Raw genomic sequence first — 14,695 nt, forward strand, 5'->3', positions numbered from 1 at the left:
CAGGTTTTTGTCTTCTCAGACTGGATCTTTTAATCTCTCTTTACTCAACTACATTTCTGAACACTGACCACTGATGACCCTATTTGCCCTAATTCTTCATGGGAGTGTAGTGCTAAAAAATTACAGTTCTCAGGTTGTATTCAAAAGAATGCAGAATAAGTTAGAAGTATTATTTTCTTTGATTTGGAAACTGTACTTCTGTTTAAGTCTGCGGAGATTCTCAGTCATTCAGGTCATAGTTGCCTCAAAGGTGCTTTTTTCCTTCAAAAGGCAACTGGAATGTTTTTTCCTTGAGGAAGAAGAAAACGTTTCACTTCTTATCCAAGAAGCTTCATCAGGTCTGATGGGAGGGGGATGGAAGGATAGGTTCTGATAGTTGGGGGTGGGGGAGAGACAGAATGGAAGGATTCTATTTCTTTGCAGTCATCTTCCATCTCAGAGAGCGCAAATGATTGGATGACTAGAAATGCAATATTTCCATTCTCCTTCGACATCCTATCAGGACCTATCCCTTCACCATCCAGTCTCAACTGTCAGTACCTGTCCTTCCATCTTCCCGCCATTACCTATCCTTCTATTTCCCCCCTCTCCATCAGAACTGATGAAGCTTCTTGGATGAGAAGTGAAACGTTTTCTTCTCCTTCTTCAAGGGAAAAAAACCCACTCAGTTGCCTTTTGAAGAAAAAATAGCATTTTTGAGACTTCTGTTCATGTAAACTATGTGCATTTGGCCTTTTCATTATTTGCAGTCATAGTTAATTTGAAGTTCTTTGTACTTGTGTAGGTACTTGATTTTTATTTCACAAATAAAGAACCTTAGATTGGTTTTTGCTAACTAATTATGTTATTTTCAGCCCACTTCTCTAGGTCATTTTACTTTTTTTTCTAGTGTTTTAAAGTATTGGCTATCCTTTACAATTTTATAACATCCAAGTCTTAATAAAAACCTCATTTAACAGAAGATTACAATGACCCTGACCTTATGCACTCCTTATGATGATACGCCAATCCATTTTGATAAGGAATCATTGATGGGATTCATGGTTCACCACAAATGTGGATCCAATGAATTCACTGCATAGACCAGGGGTAGGCAACCTTGGCTCTTTTATGACTCGTGGACTTCAACTCCCAGAATTCCTGAGACAGGCTGGCTCAGGAATTCTGGGAATTGAAGTCCACGAGTCATAAAAGAGCCAAGGTTGCCTACCCCCTGGCATAGACATTCCATCCAGCCTTACTTAATCAGTGTGCTAACATGGATGTCATGAAGTTTGAAAAAAAATAACAGTAACTTTCAAGCAATAATTCTAGGGCCCCGTTGTCTTGTAATAAATGTTGATTTCACTACGGCTAGGGATATTTAAAAAAATGAGTAAGCTGAATTCAGACATGAATCAGTGCAATGGCATAAATTTTTTTGAAAATGCATATAAAATGCATACTGTAATTGCCACAAAAAGCACAGAAAAATACTTAACCATAAAACACATTTAAATTTGTAAGAAAATGAATAACACTATAACTGCAAGTGGAGCAAAATATAATCATTCTACTCTTACTTGCAAATTTTTAACAAAATCCGCTTAGCATTAATGATAAATCTTCTAAAATGTAATGGCTACATTTAAAAAAAATACTATTTAATTGAAAATACATAGAGCTGTACTGTGAGAAGCATTTAAAAGAGTACTTTATAAAACATGTTAGCACCAAGGAAGATTCTTCAAATTGCTAAAACCCTACCTTGGCTCAAGCGCCTACTTCAAAAAATTATCTCTGCTTATCTCTATAAGCATGAGTGTGTATCACAGTATTGTGTTGCTGATCCCATTGTGTTGTGGGACTTGGGTTTGGCTAGTCTAAAGAAAAGAAGAAATAGGGGAGACATGATAGCAGTGTTCCAGTATCTGAGGGGCTGTCACAAGGAAGAGGGGGCCAGGTTGTTCACCAGAGGGAAGGATGAGAAACAATAGCTGGAAACTGGTGAAGGAGAGAAGCAATCTGGAATTAAGGAGAAACTTCCTGACAGTGAGGACAATGAACCAGTGGAACAGCTTACCCCCAGAAATCACTGGAAACTTTTAAGAAGAGACTAGACAATCACCTGTCTGAGATGGTATAGGTTCTCCTGCTTAAGCATGGGGCTGGACTAGAAGACCTCCAAGCCCCTTCCAGCTATATTCTATTCTTACAGCAGCAGCATTAAATATAGACATCCTGGGTTACCTTTGAAGCTGCAGGTCTAGCCAGGGACATAACTGCCGTAACATTTTAAAGAAAAGATTTGCAAAACATCTCATTCAAATCCTCTACTCTACCACCCTACTATACAGGTAGTCTTTGACTTACAACCATTTGTTTAGTGACCATTTGAAGTTACAACGGCACTGAAAAAAATAACTTATGACCGTTTTTCACACTTACGACCATTTCAGCCTCCCCATGGTCATGTGAACAACATTTGGACACGTGGCAATCAGCTCATATTGATGATGGTTGCAGTGTCCTTGGGTCATGTGATCACCTTTTGTGATTTCTTACAAGCAAACTCAATGGGAAAGCCAGATTCACATTACTAACTGTGTTACTAATTTAACCATTGCTCTGATTCGCTTAACAGCCGTGGGCAGAAAAGCCATAAAATGGGGCACAATTCCCTTATCAACTTTCTTGTTTAGTGAAACTATTTTGCTTCTGACATAATTGTTTTATATCTAACATAGCTACTGCAGAATTTAAATTTGCTTATTGGCTGAAATTGATATTCTTTTGTCAGAACTTTATAATAAGGCATTTTCTCCAAATACGTCAATTTTACAGGAAAAAAACCCAAACCAATGGAAGTGTAGTAAAATATCCACCCACTTGATCTTAACTCCCCTCACCTGTTCCCCTTCTTTCCTCTGTCTTGAGAAGAAGACACTTCATGGAAATATCGGGGTGAGCCCTTGGATTTTATTTTGTTACACCTTCTAAACAAAGAGAGACAAAAAAGTATATAAAGCTTATAAACAGAATTCCTATGATATGCCCTACACAGTAATGCAGAAATGTTTTCTAACTGAATTGACCCAAATTGCTGTGCTATTTTTTTCTAAACAACATTCCCTGCTAGTTTCCCCCCACCCCCAAGGCTAATTATATTCCCCGAGCTGTGATTTATAGGTATGTTAATGATAATAATAATGAAAACATTACACAGCTTTTGCTTGGCTGTCTAGTTTCTATCCATAGAGCCGAAATTAGAGGTTCTCATGGCTGAAAAACTGGGGAGGAACTAACTTTTGTTAGAATATGAGATTGACTATATCTCAAAAAACAGAAGAGAGATGAATACCATAGAAGGATTGGGGTATACGATTACATAGCAGGTGGGATACATTAGGGCTGTTCATCAGAATACAAAAATGTTTACTTTCAACAAAATATTTTTTACGAAAATAAAAACCACCTCCATACTGACTTTAAATTGTAACATGCCTAGAGAGCAATAGGAAGGGAGGTTGAGAAGCAGTAGTGCAACTGGATTAGCTTGAAGTCCAGAGTTTAAATAGTAGAATAAATACAGTTAGTCTTTGACTTATGACCACAGCTGAGCCTAAAATTTCTATTGCTATGTGAGTTGTGTATTTTTGCCCCATTTTACAATCTTCCTTGCCACAGTTGTTAAGTGAATCTGGCTTCTCCGTTAGTCACAAAAGGTGATCACATGATTTCCCCCCCTCCCCGACGCTGCAACTGTCATATATATGAATCAGTTGCCAAGCCTGTGAATTTTGATCACGAGACCAAGGGGATGCTGCAACAGTTGTAAGCAGGAGAACGGTCATAAATTGCTTTTTCCAGTGCCGTTGTAACTTTGAACAGTCAGTAAATGAACCATTGTAAGTCGAGGACTATTTGTAAAGCTGAGTATCGGTGAGATGGTGGTCATAAAAAATTTAATACATAAACAAGCAAATAAGAGAGTGTGCTTCTCTCCTCTGAAAAAATCCATAAACCCAGAGCAAAACATTACTCTGTGGCACAACTGCTGAGAGTCAGCTCTCTCCCCATGTGCTTAGCACAAAGCCTGAGGGTGTTTTTCAGAACATCAGTCAATAGGCTTTTGGAGAACTTTATTTCAGATTATTTCCTTTGCAGCACCTATAAAGTCTGCTATTCTATAGAATACATCTCCACAATGCATAAGACATGGAACTGGAATACATTTGGGAAACTGTAGATCGAGAACTACCAGATCAACCCTGACTGCTCTTTAGAAGGCCAGATCCTGAAGCTAAAACTCAAATACTTTGGCCACCTAATGAGAAGGAAGGACTCACTGGAGAAGAGTCTAATGCTGGGAAAAATCGAGGGCAATAGAAGAAGGGGACGACAGAGAATGAGGTGGCTGGATGGAGTCACTGAAGCAGTAGGCGTGAGCTTAAATGGACTCCAGAAGATGGTAGAGGACAGGAAGGCCTGGAGGAATGTTGTCCATAGGGTCGCGATGGGTCGGACACGACTTCGCAGCTAACAACAACAACAACAACAACAAGATGAGTTGCATGGTATGGGTTGATTGGTTTGCTTTTTTTTAATCTAGAGAGTTGGATAAGAACAGGGTCTTGCCTATTTTAAAAAATGATACTCTTAAGTAATTGGATAAGCTTTAAGAAATCCAGTTCCCATGTTTTTCTACAAAACTGACACTTCATGGCCTTGGCTGCTGTTGCCTCAGCTCTGAAGAATATCACCAGCAATTAAAAACGAAATTTTCACACACACTTCTAAGAAGTTACTCTTACGCTGGTTGTTTATGTTCAGACTGTTTCATCCATTTTCCTTATGGATGTTACAGTACTTGCATCTTATTTTCTGACTTGATATTGTAATGAAAATGGCCTACAGGTAGCACTCCATCCTTGCACTGTTATCTTTTGAAGCAACCTTTTAGCAATGGGGAGGGAGAGGATCAAATTTAAAAGAAACTGAGTGGCTCTGTGCATAAAAAAAACATGAAGTAGCATGTCAGGGCTAATTTAGCCACACGAGTCAGTTTCTATAACAACTAAAGAATGCCAGCATAGTACATATGACATTCCTATTCTTGAGTCTCTTCCCTAACAAAAATGGCCTTAATTATTACAACATGTTTAAAAGGCTTTCAAGAGAATGTTTAAGTCTGAAAACAGACTTGTGAGGCAGGTAGGTTATCGGTGAAAAAATCTTTAATTTCCACAACACAAGTACTCCTCGACTTATGACTGGTTGTTTACACGCCGAAAAAAGGGTACTTATGACCCAGATTTGAAGTTCTGATGGCTACACCTCCCCTCATGGTCAATGATCACATTTTGTGTGCTTGCCAATCGACCTGTGTTTATGGCTGTTGGCAGTTTCCCACAGTTACTTCTGGTTTCCGGCAAAAAACACTCGTTGCAGACAGTGGGCTCACTATCAGGTCCACAAATCCTTAATTGTCTCCCTCCCATATATATATATATCTTTTTGTGCTTTGCTTTGGGGCCTGCCACTGAGTTGGGGGAAGGGGGCATATTTGCTTTCACTTGGGATAACTTTTGCTTTCTGCTTTCCTTCTTCCACCTCTATCCACTTGAGAAAGAAATGGGTCTCCCTTATCAGGGAGACGGTTGCAGAGAAACGAAACTGGAGAAGACCTTGAGATGCGTGCCAACTGTGCCAGTTACCCGCACATCGTGCCACCTGTGGATTCACTGGATTTCAAATGGACATTATGACTTTGGTGGGAGGAGGAATATTGCTGGTTTAAATTATACCGCTCAAGCGGGATTTTCCCCAGATCTCGTCTTGACTTCCCTGCTGTCACTAACCAACCCCTAATAAAAGTTTCCTTTTGAGACAATGCTGTTTCAAGAGTTCTGCTTTCTTGGGTGGTTAGCTGAGATGGGTCTTTATACTCAGTTAATGGCCACAATGTTCGCTCAACGACCACAGCATTTGCTTTACAACTAATGAGTTTGCTCAACAACTGCTGTGGAAAAGGCTGTAAAATCAGGTGCATTCATGGGATTATCTGCTTAACAACCGGCACGACTTAAGACTGTAATTCCAGGCTCAGTTATGGTCTTAACTCCCCTTTTAGTACAAGTGGAAAAGGAGGACAGAAATAACCCAGCTACAAGATGTTACATAGGCTGAATTGCTAGAATTCCCTCCAAAGCAGCCTGCCTTGTACTTTGTGAAGTTTGTTGTAACACCACCGAGGGAAGTATACCGTGTTTCTTAAAAGCCACTACTGACATCTAATAACTCCTACTGACTGGCTTGATTCTTTTTTTTTAAAGTAATGAAGCTAAGCACACTCCCCTGTGAACCTACACATACCAATGAGTAAAATATGTAATGGAATGGTACAGTCTCAGATATCAGGCTTGATGGGCTGGAATAATTAAAATACGATTTGCACTAACCAGACAGGGGTGCAAATCAGAAACCTTTGTCGCTGGAAATGTGAATTAATTTCCTTCCTCGCTGGAAGTCAGGAGTGGCTGTAATTTATTTTCCATTTAAGAGTTGCTGTTGTCTGAAAACTAAAATGTTAATTGCCTCTTCCTATTTTTATACTCCTGCCCCCCCTCCCAACTGAGTCAAACTCTGTTTAGAAAGAAATGCTGCTAAAAAAATGTCACTTAAAGCAAGGAAACCATGTTAACTTTGTCTCTAAAAATAAGTTTGCAGTGACAGTCTTGCACACGTACAGAAAGGCACCATCCTAAACGGTAATGTGTTTCATTTGAATTAGGCTTAGCTTTTCTGGTCTGTGGCCCAGAGTTTATTATTGAGCATAATGTTTAGCGCAACCAAGTGGTCATTGACTCATGACTCCTCACTTAATGGTCATCTGAAGTTATGATAGACCTCTCCAAGGGGTAGCTATGACCCATATTTGAAGGTCCAATGGCTTCTCCCACCCACCCCATAGTCACGTGACAGCACTTTGGGCTGCATTGACATCCATTTGCAGCATCCTATGGTCATGTGACCAAGTTTTATGACAGTTTCAGCAAATGCTGGCATTTACTTCCTTTTTTTTTTTTTAAAAATCACGCCCATAATGAACCGTAAGTTCACTTAATGTCATGGCATTTGCCACTTAGAGATGAGTTTAAGCCCATCCTCTCTATATTCAGATCCCAACAACCTTCAGGCACTGCAACAGAATCTTGAAAGAGTCACTAGGTTGGCTTGGAGTCAAGATGCACAAAGTTTTGCATATTGATGATACCTGACTCCATGCTTTCAAGTTGACCTCATCCAACAGCTTCCCCAAATGTGTGAACCAGTATTCCCCCCCCCCCTCTTTGATGTTTTAAAGATACATAAAAATACCAATCTAAGACATAAGATCTTGGTATCTTGGATCACAGTTTGAGATATCTACATGATTATGTATTGCTGGCATAAGTTGGTTTGCATGTTGAGAGTCACCTGAACAGCAAGATGGTCGGCAAAGAAATTTGATAAATAAAATCTCACAGTGACGTTACTGGAAACAAAAAACACCTCAAATAAGGATTACATATATAGAGTTGCGGACTACACAGTAGGAATGCTGTTATAATGATGCTGCCAGTTACCCACCCGGCCAGCTGTAATAGTCACTGAATGAAAACCAATTCTGTTGACAGGTTGAATCAACAGAAGTATAGTTTACAAATTTTAGAAGCAATTTTGTGGTGCATTGATCTTGCTGCCTCTCCAATCTTGTATCCAATTTGGAGTACCACACTCAGGCAAATTGGAAACCACTGCAGTGATCATTAGAGTAGCAACAAAGTTCTATAAAGCAAAATGGAAAGAGGTGGGCATGTTTAGCCTTCAGAAGAGAAGATGGATGTGTGATAGGATAATAATGTTCAAATATCTGAAAGGATGTCACACAAAGGACAAGTCCTCTCCTGTTCCAGAGTGCATAACTGCAACTTTCTAACTAATATTCCAAATAATAACTATGAAGAATTGAAATGAAATAAAAGACTCAGATCTCTTGTCTCTAAAATGATCAGGCATTCCAAGAGGAAAATAAGACAGCAGTTGGTACAACAATATCAACTGGGTTGGAGCTGCAGCATACGCAGTTAAAAAAGAAAACAAGGAAAAAATGCCCTTTAATATTAATCACTGCAATGGTGTGTAATTATAACCCAATGGTAGTCATATTTTATGCGGGAATGAGGTAGATTAAGTTCAGACGGAACTTTCTAGGAGTCCCATTTCAGAAGCTTCCAGCAAAGCAAAGGAAGGAAAGGAAAAGGAAAAGGAGAACATTGTTTCCTACAGGGAAGTAAATATGCAAATATGCATCATTCAGAATAACAATTATTACTGTGTGTATGATGAACAAGAGTAAAATAGCAAGCAAATATTCTGCAGGAAAGCATAAGATCATATCCAAGTGGACCAAACTCTTAGAAATCAAAAGCACCATGTTTCAAATAACAAAGACCGGCAATTATGTTTTCAGGTTCTCTAACACATGTCATAGGAATACTGTGGTTCCTGTGGTTAGGACGCTGGGATGCAGGCTAGCAAGCCTGCGTTCAAGACCTGAGTGCTGCCGTGGGGCAAGGTTGAGCTCCTGTCCTTTGCTCCAGCTCCTGCAGGGGACATGAAAGGAGCCCCCAACTCAGCGTCCCCCAGGCAATGGTGATGTCACTGACTAATCCTTTCAACCCAGAAGCCCCTCAGTGCTTCTGACATGACTGCTAAAAAGACATATCATGTTAAACCATATTATAACTCAAAGAACTGTGATGAAACCAGGTTGATACCACCCAGTAACTCATTCCGGCAACAAACAGGACATGAATGGTGGGTGTGGGGAATATAAAAGCTTACCTCTGCCGAGACTTTCGGTTTGCTGACAGCCATAAATGGATGCCTGGAGGACGGCTCCCATCTTCCACGTCCAGATTCGCATCGCTGGGGGGTCCTAAAAGGACCAAAGAGTCGCCCTGGAGGGGTGTCCAGACAGAAGGGGCTTCTGCAGAAATGCGGGGGGGGGCAGCAACCCCCTTGTTAGTGCCTGCATTCCCTTTGTACTGGCGGATGAAAGACTGACCATAGGAATATGGCCAGCTCCTAGGCTGCAGACAGCCGAAGTCAAAGCTACAATCAGGCAACATTAAAGCAGCGTGGAAGAGACGAGGGTAAGATTTCTCTCTTATACCTTAATCATCTTCTTTTCACCTAATTAAGCTGCTAAGTACTTTCCCCCCTGTGAAGAGGGAGGGGGAATTAAACCCTCCCTTCGGAAGGCGGTGAACAAACTCAGGGGTGTGGGTTTTTTTTGGAAACAAAGAACGTTTAAGAAAGAAATAACAAAAGAAAAGAACTCTTAAAGTACTTGGGGGACACCCAGTGGCTAAATTTGAAATTGCAATTCTGACTTTCTCTTTAAAAAAACCAAGAAAATACTTAAGAAAATAAGATAAAGAGTAACCTTGAACATCAGATGTGAAAGCTTACAATAGAAGAGTTTCAAAAACAAATTCATGCTCTGTGGGAAATATCTTACCAAACTTGCCAGCTCCTTTCTACAGCTGGCGATGAAATAAGAGCTTTTGGAAAAGAATTAGAAAGTATCTCGATGAAACAAACTCAAATTCAAACTGTGACTACAGCTAATATTTTACTGGGACAGAACTTAATAGAAGAAACTGAACAATTAAATACACTGACAGAAGAATTAAATAGTCAACAAATACAGGTTTTTGAAGATGGTGATGGAGAAAATATGGAAGGAAGTTTATTTGAACCAGGACAATTGTACCAAGTGGTGAAAATAAGATCATGGCATCCGGCCCTCTCAATTCCTGGCAAATAGATGGGGAAGAAATGGAGGTAGTGACAGATTTTATTTTCCTGGGCTCCAAAATCACTGAAGATGGGGACTGTAGTCAAGAAATTAAAAGACGCTTGCTCCTGGGGAGGAAAGCCATGGCAAATCTAGACAGCACACTAAAAAGTAGAGACATCACCCTGTCAACAAAAGTGCGTATAGTCAAGGCTATGGTCTTCCCAGTTGCAATGTATGGCAGTGAAAGCTGGACCATAAGAAAGGCTGAGCGCCAAAGAATTGAAGCCTTTGAACTATGGTGCTGGAGAAGACTCCTGCGAGTCCCTTGGACTGCAAGGCGATCAAACCGGTCAGTCCTAGAGGAGATCAACCCTGACTGCTCTTTAGAAGGCCAGATCCTGAAGCTAAAACTCAAATACTTTGGCCACCTAATGAGAAGGAAGGACTCACTGGAGAAGAACCTAATGCTGGGAAAGATTGAGGGCAATAGAAGAAGGGGACGACAGAGAATGAGGTGGCTGGATAGAGTCACTGAAGCAGTAGGCTTGAGCTTAAATGGACTCCAGCAGATGGTAGAGCACAGGAAGGCCTGGAGGAACATTGTCCATAGGGTCGCGATGGGTTGGATACGACTTCGCAGCTAACAACAACAATACAAGAATGCTTTGATGACCCTGAGGTGAAGAAGCGTAAAATGGCATGGCAAAGGAAGAAAGCAAGAATACGATTGAAGAAATATGAACATTTTTAGGAGGTCAAATAGATAATATTAAAATAGACAGGATGATACTGGGATTACGAGAATGTTTTGATGAGTAGATAAAAAATATTAAGTAATAAAAAAATAATAAAAATAAAAAATAAAATACAAATGTATGAATATTAACATTGAAATATTGAGTTTTTCTAAATGATATGGGTTGAGATGTATATATGCTAAAAATGATAGAATATAACTAATATATTTGGATGCAGAGACATGAAGGATGCATTGAATGTTAAAATGGAACAAATTTTGGTTAATCTTTAATATGTGGAAACTATAAATGAGAAATATCTTATTGCCCTCCTCTTTTCTTTTTCCTTTTTCTTTCCTTTTTTCTTTTTTTCTTTTTTTCTTTCTTTTCTCTTTTCTTTCTTTTTTTTCTCCTCCCTGTGATTTGTATTTTAATGACTACTATTTGAAATATTGTATAATTGTTATAGATATGGAAATGAGATAAATGAGAACTGGATTACACTACTAGATATTGAAGAGAATTGTATAAAAGAAAAAGAGATTTTTTAGTGATATGAAATTGAGAAATCTTAAACGTTTTAATTTTAATATCAATGTAAAATTAAGCTAGAAAAAACAGATAAGGTGTTTGATGTTTTAAAGATGGAATGTTAAAATATGAAATATACTAAAAGACTGATGGATATATATTCAAAAAATAAAATAAAATAAACTATTAAATGTTTGATGGATAGCAATAAGAAATATGTTAATTTAGATAAGAGATAGCATATATCGAAGAAAAAAGAGAGAGGAAGTATTGGTTATAATAATGTGGAGATCTGTAATAATATGTATTTGTTTGAAATGGAAGTATTGTAACTCGGATACCACGCTGCTTCTTAAAGATATTATTGTAAATGTTGGAAAACTAATAAAATATTATTAAAAAAAGAAGCTTACCTCTGCCTACAGGTAGTCCTTGATTTATAACCGCTCATTTAGCAACATTTGAAGTTACAATAGTACTGAAAAAAGTGACCTACAACCGGTCCTTGCACTAATGATCACTACAGCATCCCCATGGTCACATGATCAAAATTCAGGTGCTTGACACCTGGTATGTATTTATGACATTGCAGCATTCTGGGGTTATGTGATTGCCACTTGCAGCGTTGGAAGCCGGCTTCCAACAAGCAAAGTCAACGGGGGATGCCATATTTGCTTACTGACCATGTGTTTCATTTAACAACTGCAGTGATTTTCTTAACAACCGTGGCAAAAAGGGCCATAAAATCAGACCCAACTCGCTTAAAAGCCCCTTTGTTTAGTCAAGGAAATTCTAGTCCCAATTGTGTTTGTAAGTCAAGGACTACCTGTATTATCTTGGTTACTTTTTGTTCAACTAGTTAGACTGAAGATAGAACAGAGTACAAATAGTCAAAAGAAAAAGAAACAGAGAAGAGCAGGAGAACCCCAGTTTTGGGAGAAGCATTTGATACCATCTTGCTTCTCTGTAATTTTCATGAACACTAGATGGATCTTTAAAATTAATTGCTCTTTTTCACTTTACTGGTCATCAAACCACAGTTTTGGTTATAGAATGTTTTAAGGTAAGTTGGGAATCATCAGTAACACAGGAGATACTTGGGGGACACAACATGTTAATTCCCAAGTATAGATTCTATTGGTGCCTGGATTGGCCATTTATTTATTAATCATTTGCTACTATTTGAAGATTATACAGCTTTTATTTCTCTTTAAAAATTTAGTGGTTTAAATTTATTTAGAATCTACCCATATAACTGGCTATTAGACAGATGGTGACAGTGAGCTTAATAATAATAATAATAATGCACCTATCCATGCACATATATATTTATCTCCCAGTTATATCCACACCAAGGACTGTTCTTGTTTACACTTATCCTCTTCATGGTGTGCTTCTGTGTGGCTTAAAAAGCAACTATGAGCAGCTCATGAGAATAAATCCACAGAGAATAAATCCCTAAAAAAATAGGTAAAAAGGTAAAGGTAAAGGTTCCCCCGCACATGCGTGCTAGTCGTTTCCGACTCTAGGGGCCGGTGCTCATCTCCGTTTCAAAGCCGAAGAGCCAGCGCTTGTCCGAGGACGTCTCCGTGGTCATGTGGCCGGCATGACTAGACGCCAAAGGCGCACGGAACGCTGTTACCTTCCCACCGTAGCGGTCGCTATTTTTCTACTTGCATTTTTACGTGCTTTCGAACTGCTAGGTGGGCAGAAGCTGGGACGAGTAACAGGCGCTCACTCTGTTACGCGGCACTCGGGATTCGACCCGCCATAACCACCATTTAAAGTAGATGCTTACTACTGATTTTTCTTAAGGATGAAAGGAAACCAAAGAAAAACCAGGACCATTATGTAAATCACAGCCTGATGTAATCAAAAATATGAACGTCAATATGAAGCAGAGTGATCTTTGTTAGAATAGATTCTTGTACACTTACCATTTACCTCTGATGGCCTTGAAATGACTGCCATTTATCTCTGGGCTAATGCACATATACCAAATATCAATGACTATTCAGTCACGATATTCAGACATGAGTGAGGGTTACAAGAAGTGCTGCATAGTTTAAGCTCATACACTCATCTTCACCTCTTTTCTGGAGACATTATGAGATTAGAAGCTTCTGCTTCTAATTTTAGACTAAAACTAACTTCAGTAGATACTAGTCAAGATATAACATGGGTTGGATGTTTGGGTATCATGGCAAACTGCAGCTAAAGGAAATGGCTGCATCGGAGGAGAGGATACAAAAAAAAAGGCCCACAGAAGCTTGTTCTTGCATTTCTGAGTATGACTCAGCATTTGGATGCAAACATTTTAAAATTATGTTTTATCCTGCCTTTGTTAATTTTTAAAAATTACTCAGGACGGTGAACATGAGAGAATAGCCCAAAATCTCATAGTTGGATGTGATGCCTAAGATAGGACTAGAACTCACCACCTTGTGATTTCTAGCCTGGTGCCTTAACCACTAGATTTGATCTTATGGACTCTGATGGGTATGTGTGAGAAATGATGCCATCAAATCAAAAAGGAAGCAGAAACTTTAACCCTAATCAACATTTTCCTTAACATTACCTATATTGTTCATTTCTTGCTTTGTCCTAAATACCTTCTTCCACCTTTTCCAATCTTAAAATCATCACATTTAGTTTTAGTCAACTTAGTAAAAATCCATGGTATCTGAGTAGGAGGTGTGTGGTGTGTGTATGTATGTGTGATGATGCATTTGTGTTTTATGGCCACGGAGGACTGTCCTGCTATTTGTGTTTATGGAAACTCACTAAGGGGGTGATAGTTGTGTATATATTTTAAAATGCTCATATTTTATTTTTTTAACTGATGGTTACCAATGTAATAATACATTCAATACTTCTTACATTGTTCGGTGATATAGTCAAAGATCAATTGCAAACAACTAAAAAGCTATCTCACCTGGGATTTATTCTGGAGTAAACCACTTATGATTGTTGCTGTAGATCAGTGGTTCTCATCCTTTTCTTCACCATGGACCTCCTTTAAATAGTTTTTGTGGCCATGGATAATGGACACAGACCACCAAGACTTAACTCAAGATTTAAATCATAACATTTCTTCAAGCCTTTGGGGCCCCCCAGGGGTCCACGGACCACAGGTTGAGAACAATTGTTGTAGATAATATAATCTTATGAAATGAAAGCTAACATAGTTCACAGTGATCCCAGATACCTTGGACCATTCATCTAATCTCAACTAGATGCAGCATTAAAATGATTTTTTCTCCATCTTTATGTTCTCCCATACTGTTGAGCTCCAGCTCCTGTAACCCACTGACTGTTACTCAGTAGTGATGGAAGCTGAAATCTAACAGATCCAAGAGGCAAGATCTCGAATCACTGGTCCAAGGTCTCAGATAATGGAGGACTTCCTCAGAATTTCTTGATATTGGAGTCCTTCACATACAAAGGGCATGTCTTTCTCCTGCATCATTTTCATGACATAAAATTGTTGAGCTGGAAATAAATAGCTGATTGTCAAAGGGTTTTTTTTTCCTCATGACAAAATAGGAAATAGCCCAGAGGGAACAAATTCACAAAAACATTTACCATAATATAGTTG

At 38.9% G+C, this 14,695-nt stretch overlaps 1 protein-coding gene across 1 annotated transcript in view; it reads right to left on the reverse strand.

Annotated features, from left to right (window-relative positions):
- The window catches only part of PTPRG (protein tyrosine phosphatase receptor type G), a 702,650-nt gene that overhangs the window by 65,836 nt on the left and 622,119 nt on the right, over positions 1-14,695 (reverse strand). The window lies entirely within an intron of this gene.

The sequence above is a fragment of the Vipera berus genome, assembly GCF_964194415.1.
Source record: "Vipera berus genome assembly, chromosome: 2".
NCBI lineage: Eukaryota > Metazoa > Chordata > Lepidosauria > Squamata > Viperidae > Vipera > Vipera berus.